This window comes from Gordionus sp. m RMFG-2023, chromosome 2 (genome assembly GCF_954871325.1).
Source record: "Gordionus sp. m RMFG-2023 chromosome 2, tfGorSpeb1-WG-v2, whole genome shotgun sequence".
Classification (NCBI taxonomy): domain Eukaryota; kingdom Metazoa; phylum Nematomorpha; class Gordioida; order Chordodea; family Parachordodidae; genus Gordionus; species Gordionus sp. m RMFG-2023.
Window position 1 is genome coordinate 22,035,162 of NC_088776.1, and position 15,544 is coordinate 22,050,705.

Genomic DNA, 15,544 nt, shown 5'->3' on the forward strand with positions numbered 1-15,544 from the left:
AAAATCGCATAAAAAAATAACAAAAAATAACATTAAAAAATAACAAAAATAATTGCCCCTGAAAAGGTACCCTAACCAAAAATAGCAATCAAAAGTTATATCAGAAAAAAAGGACGTTAATAATAAATATATAATAAATCATTTAAAGAAAATATATTTAAAAAAATTAGCGATCAAAAGATATATCATAAAAATAGTACGTTTTAAATAAATATATAAAAATTCATTTTAGCGATCATAAAAAAAATATATTTTTAAAAAAAAATATAAAAAAAATGATTTAAAGAATGAAATGAATGGCATATATCGGCAATTGAAAGCTGCAAATATTTGGGCTCCACTATACAAACAAACGGCACAATAGAGAAAGAGATAAAGAGTAAAATTAATCAAGGGTGGTTAAAGTGGAGATCTTTATCTGGAGTGCTCTTTGACAAAAGATTTCCACACAAATTGAAGGGAAAAATTTACAGTTCCATAGTACAACCAACTATTCTATAAAGTTTGGAAACATGGCCAACCAAAGAATCATACGAGAGAAGTCTACAAACTATGGAAATGAGAATGATGAGGATGATTGCTGGAGTAACAAGAAAGAATAAGGTGCGAAGTACAAGAATACTAGGAAGTTTAAAGGTAGCGCATGTTAAAACTAAGATAATGGTAAACAGACTGGTATGCCCATACAATGAGAAGGCCTATGAACTACATAGGAAATAAGGTTGAGAGTTTGGAAGTGATGGGTAAACGTAAAAGAGGAAGGCCAAAACTTCAATGGGGCCATAAAGTTAGAGTCAATATGAAGAAGTATAAATTAGATATACGAGATAGTATGAATAAAATAAAGTGGAGAGAGATATTGAAGGAGCTTACCATTAGAAAAGGTGAAAGCTAAAAAGTAAAAAAAAAAATTTTTTTTTTAATTAGCGATCAAATATATCAGAAAAACAATACGTAAAAAAATAAATATATAAAATATATTAAAAAAAATATATTTAAAAAAAATATATTTAAAAAAAATATATTTAAAAAAAATATATTTAAAAAAAATATATTTAAAAAAAATATATTTAAAAAAAATATATTTAAAAAAAATATATTTAAAAAATAAATATATAAAAAATGATAAAGAGAATATACTTATTAAAAAAAATTAGCTATCAAAAGATATATCAGAAAAATGTACGTAAAAATAAATATATAAAAAATCATCTTAAAAAAATATTATATCAAAAAAAAACATTATATTATATCTAAAAAATGATGTAAATTAATCAAGTTAAATTAAACTTAAAAAATTATTAATAGTATAATATTACAAAAATAATACATTGCCCAAATAATAAATTCATCCTGCCTACCACTATATGTAACATTTTGCCGAAAAAAATCAGGCAATGTACACATTGCCGAAAATAACACATGGACGCTAACATATATAACAAAATATCACCTCAGAACAGTAATAAAATAAACATTTTAATTATAAATTGAACTTATTACATCTAGTGTTGTTAAACGGCTAAGCCGAGTCGACTTAGCTGCGACTCGAGCCTAGTTTCTAGTCGAAAAAACTACTTTGACTCGAGTCGACTAAATGAGCCGCATTGGTCGGCTCGCTTAGTCGGCTCGCTTAGTCGGCTCGCTTAGTCGGCTCGCTTAGTCGGCTCGCTTAGTCGGCTCGTGTATTTGACTCGTTGGGTCTGCTCAATTTTTTTGTTTTTTTTTATAAAATCTGATAAATTGCTAAATTTTGAGAAACTGATTAATGTGAACAAAACTATAATAAGAATATGTTGTTTTTAAAGTTTTTCGAATTTTTTTGGCATAAATGGGCTAAAATAAGTATTGCTAACATGTTTAAATAAAATTTTAGTGAAGATGTACCCTAGATAAGTGACAATTGTCATAATCGTTGTTTTTAAAGTTTTTCGAATTTTTTTGACGTAAATGGGCTAAAATAAGCATTGCTAACATGTTTAAATAAAATTTTAGTGAAGATGTAGCCTAGATACATGGTCTCCCATTCAAAATAAGAAAATCATAATATTTTTTTAATTTTTTCTTAAACTTATATTTATTTTAGTTATTCCTTTTTAATTTATTTCTAAATTTTTGCGATTTCTTTCGTTTTTTTTCTTACCGTATCATTTTTCAATTTATTTCTAACCTTTTGCGATTTTTTTCACTTTTATTTTTCTTACTATATCTTATCTCAATTTATTTTTCTTCAATTTATAAATTTAGGTCCATTTTTTTAACAATTTACGGTTTTTTTCATCATACATAGAGATATAATATTCTTTTTATGTATACAATTTCTTGTTGGGACTGTGATGATTGTACAACTGAATATAAATAACTCGAATTAAAATCCATGGAAATATACTTAAAAAAAATTAATTTTATTTAGTCTGTCTTACCTATTGTTTTAAATAATAAAAATTTTCTAAAGCGTTTTAAAAATAAGAATTTAAAAATGATTATTTTTTATTAATTTAAATATCGTTTGGTATTACAGTTAAGGTAAACCATACGATTATAATATAATTTAGCAATTGTAATTATATTGTCTGCCAAAAACTTTAAATATAATTTTAAATATAATTTTAAAAAATAATTATCAAAAATGAAAAGAAAAAATAGATAAATGCTCAAAAAAATAAAGATTAAAAATGACCAGATTGAAAAAATGTATGCAAAAGATTAAAATGAATAAATCATAAAAAGAATATTATATCTGTATGTATGATGAAAAAAAACGTAAATTGTTAAAAAAATGGACCTAAATTTATAAATTGAGAAAAGATATAGTAAGAAAAATAAAAGTAAAAATCGCAAAAGGTTAGAAATAAATTGAGAAAAGATACAGTAAGAAAAAAAACGTAAAGAAATCGAAAAAATTTAGAAATAAATTAAAAAAATAACTAAAATAAATAAAAGTTTAAGAAAAATTGACAAAAAATTAAAGAAATATTATGATTTTCTTATTTTGAATGGGAAACCCTGTATATAGGGTACATCTTCACTAAAATTTTATTTAAACATGTTAGCAATACTTATTTTAGCCCATTTACGTCAAAAAAATTAGAAAAACTTTAAAAACAACGATAATGACAATTGTCACTTTTCTACTGTACATCTTCACTAAATTTTTATTTAAACATGTTAGCAATGCTTATTTTAGCCCATTTACGTCAAAAAAATTCGAAAAACTTTAAAAACAACGATTATGACAATTGTCACTTTTCTACTATACATCTTCACTAAAATTTTATTTAAACATGTTAGCAATGCTTATTTTAGCCCATTTAAGTCAAAAAAATTCAAAAACTTTAAAAACAGATTATGACAATTGTCACTTTTCTACTGTACATCTTCACTAAATTTTTATTTAAACATGTTAGCAATGCTTATTTTAGCCCATTTACGTCAAAAAAATTCGAAAAACTTTAAAACAACGATTATGACAATTGTTACTTATCTAGGGTACATCTTCACTAAAATTTTATTTAAACATGTCAGCAATGCTTATTTTAGCCCATTTACCTCAAAAAAATTCGAAAAACTTTAAAAACAACGATTATGACAATTTTTATTTCTACTGGACATCTTCACTAAATTTTATTTAAACATGTTAGCAATGCTTATTTTAGCCCATTTACGTCAATTCGAAAAACTTTAAAAACAACGATTATGACAATTGTCACTTTTCTACTGTACATCTTCACTAAATTTTTATTTAAACATGTTAATAATGCTTATTTTAGCCCATTTACGTCAAAAAAATTCGAAAAACTTTAAAAACAACGATTATGACAATTGTCACTTTTCTACTATACATCTTCACTAAAATTTTATTTAAACATGTTAGCAATGCTTATTTTAGCCCATTTAAGTCAAAAAAATTCAAAAACTTTAAAAACAGATTATGACAATTGTCACTTTTCTACTGGACATCTTCACTAAATTTTTATTTAAACATGTTAGCAATGCTTATTTTAGCCCTACGTCAAAAAATTCGAAAAACTTTAAAAACAACGATTATGACAATTGTCACTTATCTAGGGTACATCTTCACTAAAATTTTATTTAAACATGTCAGCAATACTTATTTTAGCCCATTTATGCCAAAATAATACGAAAAACTAAAACAACATATTCTTATTATAATTTTGTTCACATTAATCATTTTCCCAAAATTTAGCAATTTACCAGATTTTATAAAAAAACAAAAAAATTGAGCAGACCCAACGAGTCGAATACACGAGCCGACTAAGTGAGCCGACTACACGAGCCGACTACATGCACTGACTAAGTGAGTCGGCTCATTCGGCTCCTTGATCGGCTTGAGTCGGAGCCGTTTCTTACTACTACGACTCGACGTAAGTCGTAAACTCGACTTTCTAACAAAAATCTTATATGCTCTAATATCTAATTGGGAAAAATATGTCAATTTTTTCCAATTCTAAATAATGAAGGTCAACTGTAGACCGGGATTGAATCGGTCTTTTTGAGGATCGCTGTCCGGATGGTTTTTTAAAAGGTTTTATACATTGTAATGCAAAGGGTTCTATTTCAAATAGGTTATATTCTATTTTAAATTTTAGAAAAAAGTTGAAATTAATTTTAGTATTTTTCCTTTGTGCATATTTTTTTCTACAAAAATCTGAAGCATATTTTCTTAGATTTTTTTTAAACCTTAGGCCTCATTTATAGTAAACGCTGTATGCTCAGGCGCTTCGTTATTTAACACATCTTTATTTACAAAATCAAGCCAATAAATAAGTATAATTTATAAATATGGAGCGTTATGATGATAACGCAATGATCAAATTTGAAATACATATGTTGCTACGGTAATAGGAAAAAAACCCCTGGAAAAAACCCCGCCCCCTGCAAAAACCCCCATGGAAAAAAAACCCCCGGAAAAAAACCTTCGGAAAAAAACCTTCGGAAAAACAACCCCATGAAAAAAAGTTAAAAAAAAGAAGAAAATCGTTATTTTTTAAAATAATTTTCTTGTCAATTTTTCTTAAATTTAAATTTTTCTTCCCATTTTTGCTATAAGTCATTGTTAATCTTTATTTTTCTGACCATTTCTCAATTTTTTTCTTCTCAATTTTTACTTAATTTTTTTAGTATAACCTAGCAATAATTAATATTGATAAATAATTTTATAAGCGAATGCCACAATTATTGACAGCTATTAAACTAAAAAAAAACATAAAATACTTACGAAAAAATATTCAAAGTAATAATGTCTAAATGACAAGAACGGGATTTATTTCCTGATCCATTATATATATACATGGATTTCGAAAAGTCTGTTATGAGCGCGGTTAAAACTGTCATTGGTATGATTATTAATATGTTAAATTATTTATATTTATTTTTTCAATTAGGGGATCACATCATAATCAGAGGATGCTTTTACCATTTGTTTCAAAGTACCCATAGAAAAATTCAAAAGCTAGGTCTGGAAAGCCAATACAGAACCGATGACGCCCTAAGCTTCTTTTGTTGCATGATGGATGGCTTAGCATTTTTTCCTTTATATGTTATGATCAATGCAATGGCATTCCTTAGATCGGTTACTCCGAGCAATGGTAAGGATATTCTTGAATATTTCGATAAAAATTACATCAATGGAGTATCAAGGGAGGTCACTAGAAGCAATTCTCAATCCTAGACAGGTCGAATTGGGCCTCAATTTCCTCCAGAAACTTGAATCAGAGCACTCTATCCAACGAATAACTCATAAATAATCAATGCGAAGGTTCGAATCATCGTTTATCTAATCTAGAATAAACACCCATAAATCTGGGTATTGATTAAAAAAATGAAATGCGAGGTGGCTGCCGATGAAACCAAACTTGAACGATGGCATGTAGGCAGTTGGACACCGAAAACAAATTCGCATTGCTTAAACAAGAAAAAATGCTGATGTTCAAATTGATACTGGGAAAAAAAATATCTCAGTAAAATAACCTATGTATTACTTATTTTCGTAAAAATTTTTGCTATAGTGATAAATACAATATCCATCCTTAATTACTATATTAAGTAGACTAAATTTGACAAAATTTGCAATAAGATCTGTTTATTTTATTATAAATCATTATTATGTATATAATTTATTATTAAATTATATTTTTATAATATTTTTTTCTAAAATACTAATTTGTCTATACCTTACTAAATCCAAATAAAGTATACCGATATTATTAGATCTTAAGTAAATTCGAAAAAAAATTTCGGGGTTTTTTTTTCCTAGGGGTTTTTTCCGGGGGTTTTTTTCCGGGGGTTTTTTAACCGGGATTCATTTTTTTATATTAAATTATAATACTTTTAATTTGGTTGATGAAATTTCCTTGTATACATCAGTGTTTAATGCATCATTTATAGTAACGCTTTACGTTCAAGCGTTGCGTTATTTAGAGCCATCGAAATCCATAAAGGAAATTTCATCAACCAAATTAAAAGTATTATAATTTAATATAAAAAATATATAACCCAAACCCAATACCAGAAATCATAATAACTAATTATTCATCTTCACAATTAGATGCACAATGATTGCATATAAAACATTTGAACAAAGTGAAGAATCTAAAAAGATAGATAAAAAATAAGGCATGATAGATAAGGAAAAAATAAGGCATTTATGATGTTAGTAATAATTATTTTGACAGAATTTTCTAAATAAAATTCCTGTTGTGCTACTGTAATTTATTTATTTTCAAAGTTTTTTGGAGGGCTTATGAAAGTAGATTGTCGAATTTAGGGTATCAATCGATATCTAAAAAAGATATATTCAACTATAGGTCAACATTTTCCCATTAATGGGCGAGTCTAGGTTTGGGGGATCAGAAATATTTTTATCAACACAAAATATCGATATGGATATCAAATAAAAGCTAATTTAAATATCTTTTGATTGAGAGTATTCATTTCATTCTTGGTCTTGATGGGTATGACTTGGTCTGAAGGGTAGATGGAAGGGGGGGGGGAGTAAAAAATAATTTTTTTAGATATAGGTATCAAATACAAGATAATTAAAATATTTTTTAATTGTAATAATAATAATCACTCAAAGTGGGTGGGTTTAGGACCTGGAGGGGTCAGGAATATTTTCAACGTAAAATATCGATATGGGTATCAAATAAAAGCTAATTTAAATATCTTTTGATTGAAAGTATTTATTCTTTGTCTTGACTGGGTAAGACTTGGTAGGGATGGTGGATGGAGGGGGGGGCGGTGATATCAAATAAAAGGTAATTAAAATATTTTATTGTAATAACAATAATCACTCAAAGTGGGTAGGTTTAGGACCTGGAGGGGTCAGGAATATCTTTCAACATAAAATATCGATATGGGTATCAAATAAAAAATTTAAATAGCTTTTGACTGAAAGTATTCATTCTTGGTATTGATGTGTATGACTTGGTCTAGAGGAAGATGGAGGGGAGGTGGCTAAAAAATAATTTTTTTGATATGGGTATCAAATAAAAGGTATTTAATATATTTTTTATTGTAACAATAATAATCACTCAATGTGGGTGGGTCTAGACCCTGGAGGGTTCAGGAATATTTTTCAACATAAAACATCAATATTGGTACCAAATAAAAGTTAATTTAAATATATTTTTACTGAAAGTATTCAATCTTAGTTTTGATGTGAAGGCCGAGGGGGGGGGGGGAGTACAAAATTTTTTTTTTGATATGGGTATCAAATAAAAGATAAATAAAATCTTTTGATTGTAATAATAATTATCACTCTAAGTGGGCAGGTCTAGGTCATGGGGGTCAGAAATTATTTATCACAAAATAACGATATGGGCATCAAATAAAAGGTTTAAAATATCTTTTGATTGTAAATATAATTACCATTCAAAGTGGGCCGTTCTATGCCCTGGAAGGGTCAGGAATATTTTTATCAACATAAAATATAGATATGGGTATCAAATAAAAGATAATTAAAATATCTCTTGATTGTAATAATTATACTCTAAGTAGACATTTTATACCAAGCACATCATATATTGTCAATGAATTAATAATTTATTATTTTTCTGATGAAAGTAATAAAATTAATGAATATTTACTAACTCTAGCCTACTAATACTCTTCATATATTTTTTATTTTAAACCAGATTTCATCACAGTTTCTAATCCGACTTGCACAAATACTTTATATCTGCTCTATAATCATAATAGGACTAATGAACCTGAGAATATAGTGATTGCTCATAAAATAAAAATGGAGAATTCCTACGAAACATTTTACAATATTAAATATATTCTTTCGGAGAGAAGGAAATATAAAATAGGCAACACAATACTATGGCAAGATAAAAATACCACAAACTCAATAGACATTAGCATAGAAAATATTTTAGCTAGGCTGCCTTCGTTTATTTCCTATTTAATAGATAGGAAGAGAGACAATATAAAAAAATATTATTCGTTGGGGATCACATAGTGATCCCAATAAATAAAGATGGATCAAATCTATACCCCATAATATTGAAGCCAAAATTAGTGATCTGCATCAGGCCTAATTTTCAAAAAAAATTTTGCCGCCAGACACGAACCCGAGATATTTTTTAAAAAGTTTTGCCGGCCCGGCTCGAACTTCAATTTTTTAAAAAAATTTACCGGCTCGGCCTGGCCCGACCCGGCCCGAAATTTATTTAAATATAGAAATTAATTTTTATAATTACTCAAAATAAATGATATATGTTATATGGCGTTTAGTTTCTATAAATGAAATCTAATATTTTTATTTTACATTAAAAATTCAACATAAAATTGATAAATTTAGATATATTAAAAAAAATTTCAAAGTTCGACCCGGCCCGAATTTTTTAAAAATATTAGACACGGCCCAGCCTGAACCCAATTTCTTTTCCGGCTACGGGCCGGGTCTACTTTTGTATATCTCTAGTCAAAATTATCCAAATGGGAGGCGAGAAACTATGGTTTGGAAATAATTTGGGAAATATTATTCCCATTTTTAAAAATAACGTTCACAAATCAATAAAATTTAACAATTTAACCATAATAAAACCATCTCCATAATAACAGCATCAAGAAGTGCAACTTCTTATGATAATTGTAAATCAATTTGCAATTTCCAAAAATGTTGCAACAATAAGAGATGCCAATGTTTTAAAAATGGCATTAATTATAGTGACAAAATGTCACTTAAATATTGTTTGTGTAAATAATAAATAATTGTTCAAAATATATGTTGATTATTATGTCTTGAAAAAAAAATATAATAATAGGAATGATTTGTTTGTAAAGAAGTGTAATAATTTATATTGTAATAATTTAAAAATTTATAATGTCATTGTAAAATTTATGAATCGATGGTTTCAAATATTGCTCCAGAAATTTTGAGATTTTAAAATATTACATATCATTAGATTATAATGAATTTTTAAAAAGCCTTGACTATATATGTTCCCTGCTTATAGTGATATTTAATATTGAAGTCAATATGTTTTTTTTTTAACTTTTATTTGATACCTATATTGATTTTTTGTGTTATAATAATAATATTCATGACAACTTAACACGCCCGCTTAGTAATGATAAAATTAATATATATAATCAAAAGATTTTTAAAATACTTTTTATTTGTTACCCATATCAATTTTTATTTTACCCCCCCCCCCCCCCAAAAAAAAATCCCAAATCAAGTTCAACCCTTTAAGATAAGAGTAAATACTTTCAGTCAAAAAATATTTAAATTAATTTAAAATATTTAAATTACCTTTTATTTAATACCCATATCAAAAAAAAGTATTTTTTGACCCCCCCCCCCATCCACTCTCCACTCCAGACCAAGTCATTTCCATCAAGACCAAGAATGAAGACTTTCAGTCAAAAATTATTAAAATTAGCTATGTCGGTATTTTGTTTTGATAAAAATATTCCTGATCCCCCAGACCTAGACTCACCCATTAAGGGAGAGATATTGAACTCCAGTTGAATAGATATTTTAATTAGTTCATATCTTATTTCATAATGACAAAAAACAACATTGAAAATTAATAAATAACAATTAAAAAGAATCAATTTATTAATTAATACTTTTGATAAATTATATTTATATAAATGACATAATAATTTATATAATTTTTCTAATTATTATTATTAATATTATTTATAATTTTATTAATCGTGCAAAAAAATTATTAAAATAACATATTTATATATTCTTATAATATTGATATAAGTTTTAATTAACACAGTAGTAATATTTTATGCAAAAAATAAAAAGCTTACATTTAAAAGATTATATTTAAAAAAAATTACTGTATTTATAAAAATAATAAATATATATAATTACAATAAAATATAAGTAATTTTTACATAACGGAATTTAAGAAAAATATAATTTAACAATTCTATAAATTTTAAGAAATTTAACAACCAACGACTTCATAATACAAAGTATAATAATGGAAATTTAATTAGTGCAAATGATAATACGAGGAAGAAAGGGGGGGGGGGTAATTTTAAATGTTTTAGGGAAGAAGAAGAAAATCTAGACTAATCGGGCTCCCCGGGGAATGAAACATGTGAAATTATATTTTTTAATCTGAATTGAGGCGCGTACGCAGGAATTTGCTGTGGGGGGGGGGGATAATTAAAATTTTTTTAAATAAATTTTTGTTATTTAAAATTATGAAGCATAAATTTATTAGGACTAATAACTATTTCTAGTACACAATTTTAAATTAATGTGAATTATAAATATTAAATATATAAACCGGCATATGAAAAATTTTAAAATATATAAATAGGCATATAAAAAACTTTAAAATATATAAACCGGCATATAAAAAACTTTAAAATAAATGTGAATTAAAAAAATATTAAACGGATATAACCGGCGGCATATGAATAACTATAAAATAAATGTAGAAATTTTTTGTGCCTTTAAAATTTATATATAAAGTATAAAAAATATAAATAAGTTTATGAGGTATTATTGTATTTTGTGAATGAACTATTTTTAATTCATAGGGCAGCACTTAGCAACTGCTCCCAACCTTTTTTGGATCCCAAAAAAATGCTATGGATGCTTATCATCAATTCAAACATATTTTAGATTAAAATTATAAAATTGCAAAAAAAATATTAAAAGCATATAATATATTTATAAGGTAAAATCCAATCTTCGTTGGGATAGAGCTAATTTTTCAATTATCTCATCCGTGTTTGGCGTCAAATGCCTATGAATATTCAATAGAGCCAAACCATTCAATCTACTTTCAGAAGTTGTACTTCTTAGGTAGGTTTTTATTCTTCTCAAAGAAGAGAATGTTCTCTCATTAGTTGCAGTACAAATGGGAATAGTTGCTAATATGTATAATATATATTAGGAAAATAATCTAAAATATGTTTGAATTGATGCAAAGCATCCATAGCATTTTTTGGGACTATACCAACCATAGTTAATCTTTTATACCATAGTTGGCATTCAGCTAATAAAGCATCATAAGATACTTGAACATCTTCATGATAAAAATCTGCTAAATATTTTATTTTATTTCTATCACCATCTGAAAAAGGTTGGGAAGGTTTTTGTGGTAATAATATATGCAGATTGATAAGTGCTGCCCTATGAATTAAAAACCGTTCATTTATTTGTGTTATAAATGTATCTAAAAGAGAGATAAATAGATTTATTTTATAATATTCTTCGATTGACCCTATATTAATGTTTGGGCGATGAGCTTGCCTTGCCGCAAGTCGTGGGAGACAAATATTAAACTCATATTGTTGTGCTTTTGACTCAACAATAACATATAAAATATGAAATTCTTCATCAACATTAGCTTGAATTTCATTGAGTTCTATGAAAATACTCTCTGCTATTCTCATCATCTCAATCAAGTCAATATCGGGTTTTTGAAAAGTATTTCATAAAATGGTTGTATAATTAAATAATTTATTAATACATTGTAATGAGAAAAAAAAATTTGGTGTAAATATAGAATCTAATAATTTGCTAGCCTCTGTAGAAATGTCTCTCTCAGACCATTGTGAGATTTCGGTAAGAGCATTAATAATTGGCTCTTCTAACTCCATAAAAGAAGTCACAGCTTGATGGCGAAGGCTCCATCTTGTAGGAGAAGCTTTTTGTAATTTTTTCCTTCTTGTTGGACAAGGAGTTTCAGAAATAATTCTGCTCAATATATTTTGTCGCTTGGGATATCTAAACATCTCATAAATGCTAGATATTTTTCCTGATATAAATATAAGAAATTTAATTGAAATAAATAAAATTATACCTAAGCAATTTGATATCAATGGCAAAGAACATGCATCAGATATAGCCAGGTTGAGGGAATGAGCAGCACAATGAACATATATGGCTGTTGGGCATTTTTTTTTATAAATGCCTGAAGCCCATTGAATTGCCCACTCATTGCACGAGCTCCATCATACCCTTGCCCACGTATCAAATTTATATTAAGGTATATTTTTGAAATAAATAATTTAATAATGTGATTAATTATTACTTTGAATTTTTCAAGATTGTTAAATATTACATCAGCTAAGGCAGACCCAGTCATGCTTGAAACTGGGATAAATTGAAGAAACATCTCTTTTATAATGTTATTTTGAGTGTCTATATATCGTGCGCAAAGTGACATCTGCTCAATGCCAGCAATGTCTGTGGTCTCATCTGCCAAAATTGAGAAGCATGGGCAGAATTGATTTCAGTAATCGATTTTTCTAGAATGATATTATTGCAAACATCAATTATTTCATTTTGGATCCTAGGGCTAAGATATGTAGCATTTTTATTACTACTATTAATGCTCTCCATTAATGCAGAATCTCCTAATGCTTTAAATTTTATAAGGCCACGAAAATTACCTTCGTTATCATTATTATTGAAATTCAGGCTTCCTGAATCTAAATGGCCATGTAATGCTAATCCCTGCAACCCACAATATAGAATAGCCTCAATAGTTAGTCTTATCTTGCATCTATTTTCTTTTGCAATAGTAATCCTACTTTTATCAATATGTGATGATATGGGAATCATATCCCCACTTTGAATTGATTCTTTTGAGGAAATCATCAATTCACAACTTTTGTGATAATTTGTTTTTTGATGATGACACATATCTTACAATAAGCTCCATTGTCACGGATAGAGTATGCTAGCCATAACCATCTAGTAAAATAGCTGTTTTGAAATTTTAACTTTCTATTAGCACATACAGTTTGTGGATATTGAAAATTGAGGGGTGGAATATAAATCTATTATTAAATTAAATAAATTATTTATCATAGGTATCTTATCTTTATTACCTTTTTAAGAAGTAAATGTCTTTCTTCTAGGCTAATATTATATTTATCCAAAAAATTGGCTATATCATATGGATGATCATTGTACTCTAGTTATGAGTATAGTTCATTAAATTATTTTAAAAAAGCCAAAATCTTTATTTAGAATAACCTTTTGATGGCTTTGGCTCTATATCCTGACTCTCAATTATTCTTCCAACAATCATTTCATTATTTGTATTTATTATGGCAGGGGTTTTAATTACTAATAAAAATATATTATAAAATTATTCATACCTTTTTGCTTTTTTATAAGATGAGGATGACTAGAATCTTTATCATCATTCGTGTTTTTAAAAAAATTTCTTATGTCCATAATTATTATTTGACTAGAAAAAAATGGTAGATAAATATTTTGCCGGTAAAAATTTGAAAATAGGAGATAAATATTACCAAGGAAAACTTGAAATTGAAATTAATTGATAAAATAACTTCGTAAATGATTGTGATAAATAAATGTAATTAAATATATATTTGAATGAAAGATATATGAATAAAGATAATAAAAATAATATTAATATATAGACAATAATTTTTTTGAAAAATATATCCGGCATCTGCATTTTTTGGCTTTGGGGGGGATTTGTCCCCCTGCCCCCCCCCGCTGCGTACGCCAATGTCTGAATTCCTATGCGTTGACGTAAGTAGACGCCTTCTTTTGGGTGTCCTGATTTTGTTCTTAAGGTTTTGCCAATCTTTTTAATTAGGCTAAGAGCCTGACTTCCAAGAGATGTTAAGGTTGTCGTGACAACTGGTACGAATTTATACTCATCTGGAATATCCAAATATTTATTTGTTTTAAAATCTTCGGTGTATTTTAAAATATCTTTATTGATGTTGGAGGGTGAGAGGGGGTCAACGCAGGAGAAACCCCACGCTAGAAATCGGCCATTCTCCCAAGGAATTTGTGTAATTCCATAGGGTCGTCTCCCATCCGTAAAGAGACCTGAGGGTTCTAAAGTGGCATAAAAGCCTGCTGACTGTAAAGCTCGTTTTATGAGAGCATTACACCTGTTATGCCGGATTGAGCGTCCACTGCTAAAAATGCATTGGAGGCACGACCAGTTTGACTAACTGGCCTTTTGCACTTGGCGCACTTATATGAAACTGAGGTTGTTACATTTAATCGGATGGCTACAGCAAAACTGAATTCTTGATTTGAAAGTTCGAGATCAAGATTTTTAAAGGGGATGGCATTCAAGTATTCATGTCCTGAATGGTGTCGAAAAGAGGTAATCAACGGACCTTGCAATCATCGGATTATCCCAATCCTTTTGTTTATGGGAGGCTGGTGGTAGACATTCATCTCCAACTGAGGCTTTCCATATGACATAAGCTTCGTCAAGCAGTGCATCTGACAAGGTCAGGTGATCAGTTATTATTTTGGAGCTTGCCAATCTGGACGAGATGAAACCACTAATTGATAAGGCTATGGGTGATCGTAACCCTAAGCCTCCTTTATTGCAGGGGAGAGTGGCTTGATGCCACGAATTGGAGATAAATTTGAGGTTAGTTATTTTTTCCATGATGTTTTTAATTATGGATTCATATGCTCATAAGGGTTTGGGATGTTTAAAAACAGCAGTAGACCGTAGAGCCTATAGGATCTTTGGTATATTGAAGAAATTTTTTATTAAGAAAGATTTATGCGTGGGAAGTTGCATAAGTAGACTCTCCATATTGTTTAAATTATTCGAAGTAGCCTGGAAAAAGGCTTCAACTGCTAAGCAACCCCCAACTGGTGAGCCAAGATGTGTTAGTTCTTCGGCCATAATCTCTTTAAAGGCGTGACAGTTGGGAGATTGAGAGGTGAGTTGACAGAATTCTGTTTTGTCGACGTTTAAGAGAAGGCCTATGTCTGGCCCATCCTTTTGCAAAATTTCTAGGGCTTTGTCTATCTCTTCTGGGCTTCCGCTTATAATCCCGTCATCTATGTACCAGATATGAAGATCTAACAGCCAACTGCTTTTAATTTTTTTAACTAGATTGTCTATTCCTAGACAAAATAATATCGACTCTAGGGGATCACCCTGTTGAATTCCTTCTGAAGAAGAAAGCCTATATTCACCATATTGTAAGATGGAGGGATTCGCATAGCAGCTTAAAATGTAGCTGGAGTAGCATAGGAAGCTATTGATAAAGGATTTTAGGAAGACAGATC